The sequence below is a fragment of the Physeter macrocephalus genome, chromosome 6, assembly GCF_002837175.3.
Source record: "Physeter macrocephalus isolate SW-GA chromosome 6, ASM283717v5, whole genome shotgun sequence".
Taxonomy (NCBI): domain Eukaryota; kingdom Metazoa; phylum Chordata; class Mammalia; order Artiodactyla; family Physeteridae; genus Physeter; species Physeter macrocephalus.
Genome location: NC_041219.1, coordinates 33,772,640 through 33,776,229, shown reverse-complemented (window position 1 = coordinate 33,776,229; position 3,590 = coordinate 33,772,640).

The window sequence follows — 3,590 nt, the reverse complement described above, 5'->3', positions numbered from 1 at the left end:
TGTGCCCCGCAACGGGAGAGGTCACAACAGTGAGAGGCCCGCGTAACGCAAAAAAAAAAAAAAAAAAAAATCAGTTCGCTGTATTTATGTGGGCCTATTTCTGGGCTCTCTGTTCTGTTACACTGATATCTTTGTCTATTCTTTCACCAGTATCACACTGTCTCGACTATTACAGCTTTACAGTAAGTCTTGAAATAAGGTTGCGTCAGTTCTCCAACTTTGTTCTTCTCCTTTAATATTGTATTAGCTCTTCTGGGTCTTTTGTCTCTCCAAGTAAACTTTAGAATTAGTTTGTCAATATCCACAAAATAACTTTCTAGGATTGGGATTGCATTGAAGCTATAGATCAAATGGGGAAAACTGACATATTGACAATATTGAGTCTTGCTATCTATGAGCATGGAATATCTCTCCATTTATTTATTTCTTCTTTGGTTTTGTTCATCAGAATCTTATACTTTTCCTCATACCGTTCTTGTACATATTTTGTTAAATTTATACCTAAGTAATTTACTTTTGGGCGTGCTGATGTAAATGGTATTATGTTTCTAATTTCAAATTCTACTTGTTCAATGATGATATATAGGAAAGCAACTGATTTTTGTATACTAACCTTATACCTTGGAATCTTGCTATAATCACTTATTAATTCCAGGTGTGCTTTGTTGTTGTTGTTCTTGTTGATTCTTTTGAATTTTCTACGTAGATGATCATGTCATCTGTGAACAAAGAGAGTTTTATTTCTTCCTTCACAATCTGTATACATTTTGTTTCCTTTTCTTCTCTTATTGCATTAGTTAAAACTTTCAGTACATTGCTGAAAAGGAATGGTGAGAGGGAACATCCTTTCCTTGTATCTGATTTTAATGGAAAAGCTTTGAATTTCTCACCATTTAGTGTGATATTAGCTCTAAGCTTTCTGTATATATTCTTTATTAAGTTTATTAAGAAGTTCCCCTGGGTGGGAGGGAGGGAGATGCAAGAGGGAAGAGATACGGGAACATATGTATATGTATAACTGATTCACTTTGTTGTAAAGCAGAAACTAACACACCATTGTAAAGCAATTATACTCCAATAAAGATGTTAAAAAAAAAAAAAGAAGTTCCCCTGTATTCACAGTTTACTGAGAGTTCTGATTGAATAGGTGATGGATTTTATCAAATGCTTTTTCTGCATCTCTTGATAAGATCATGTGATATTTTTTGATCCTGTTGATGTGATGGATTACATTAATTGATTTGCAATAATTCTATTTTAGGGAATTCCCTGGCAGTCCAGTGGTTAAGACTCGGCGCTTTCACTGCTGTGGGCCCAGGTTCACTCCCTGGTTGGGGAACTAAGATCCCACAAGCCACACAGTGCAGCCAAAAAATTAACAATAATAATTCCATTTTAATATTTTCTGTTAATTAAGTTTCTTGATATAACTTTATGGTAAGATACTTATCCTATATTTCTTAGATTCCCAGGAGTGCTATGCAAAGCAGAGAGATTCTACCTGCCATTCCATAAAATTAATTACCTAGCAATACACATAAAAATGTACTGACATGGGTATTGCACAATAATAATATTAAACCATACCAATGAAATCTTCTAATCAATCAAATCATACAAAAATGGCCCTGCTTAGAGTGTGTCTATGTGAGTTTCTAGTGAATGGCAGCCATTTACAATAATTACAAATGGAGTATAAACTTTAAAAATTGTGAATCACTACACTGTACACCTATAACTTATATAATATTGTACATCAACTATACTTCAATTTAAAATTTTTTAATTAAAAAATAAAGTAGTGGAACCAGGCTCATTAAAAATCAGTAAGGAAATAACTTGAGCCAGTGGCCGTTGCTAGTTGCCTAGATCACATCAATTACTTCCTTTCCCCTTCAAAACATAGCACATTTTTTTCTTCCTGTTTCTATTTCTTCCCTACAAACATCATGTGCTTCAGGGAAAGCACAGCCAGTTTAGTGCTTCTATAGGTCTGAGTGGTCTAAGGATAAATATATCCTCCCTGGATAGTGATTGATTCAGATATTCAGATTTAAGCCAATCAACTCATGGCATTCCACCTGTCATGAGCTAATTGTTTAAGAATGAAGATATAGATTTTTCATTTATTTAAAAGATAACTAAAGTAAAAATAAAGTATTATAGACTTTATATAATGTAGAGATGTAAAATATATAACAAAAATAGAAGAGAGGACAGGAGGAGATTAGTAGAACATATAGTGCTGAAAAGTTCTTACATTATATGTGAAGAGGTATATTATTAATTCATACTGTTATAAGATGAGTTTAGGAAACATGCTGTAATCTTAAGCAACCACATAAAGTGTAACCAAGAGTTATAGCTAATAAACCAACAGTGAGAAAAAAGAAAAAAACCTCAATCCAAAAGAATGAAGGAAAAAAGCAAAAGTGGGAAGAAAGCAGATTGAACAAATAGCAAGAGAGTAGAATTAAACCCAGCAATATAAATAAATACATTAAATATAAATAAGTTATACATGACAGTTAAAGGGAGGAGATTTTTTAGAGTAAACAAAAAAGCAAGACCCAACTATATACTGTTTACAAGAAATGTGCTTTAAATATAAAGACATAGATAGGTTAAAAGTAAAAGGCTGAAAAAAATATAACATGAACACATTACTACTAGGAAAGGTAGAGGAGGTATATTAATATTAGATAAAGTAGACTATAACACAAGGAGTGTTGCCAATAATAAATATGGACATTTCCTGTTAAAAGGGTCAATTCCTCAAAAGAACATACCAATTATAAATGTTTATGTACCTGATAACAAAGCTTCAAAATACATGAAGGAAAAACTGACAGAACTAAAGTAATAAATGAACAAATCCACTATTATAGTTGGCTCTTTAAACACACTCTCTCTCAGTAATTGATAGAACAAGTAGGAAAAAAATTTGGCAAGACTATATATTTGAAAAATACTGTGAATCAATTTGACCTAAGTGACATTTATAAAACACTTCACGAAACAATAACAGAATGCATATCCTTTTCAGTTGCATATAGAACACTCACTGAGATAGATCATACTTGTACCATAAATAGGCCTCAATAAATTTAAGAGGATTGGATCTTACAGAGTATGTGCCTCAATCACAATAGAATTAAATTAGAAATCAATAGCAGATAACTGGAAAATCCCAAAATACTTGGAAATGAAACATACACTTCTAAATAACTCTTGGATCAAAGATAAATAACAATAGGCATTAGAAAATATTTTGAACTGAATAAAAATGAAAAAAATCAAATCAAAATTTGTAGGGTACAGCTAAATCAGCATGTAAAGGGAAACTTATAGCTTTACCTGCTTATATTAGAAAATAAGAAAGGTCTCAAATCAATAACCTAAGTTTCCACTTTAAGATACTACAAAAGAAGAATAAATTACACTCAAAGCAAGTAGACAGGAGGAAATAATAAAGATAACAATTGAAATCAAAGAAATAGAAACCATAAAAGCAGTAAAGAAAGTCAATAAAGCCAAAAGCTGTTTCTTTGAAAAGATTAATGCAGTTGAAATCATCTAGCTAAACTGAT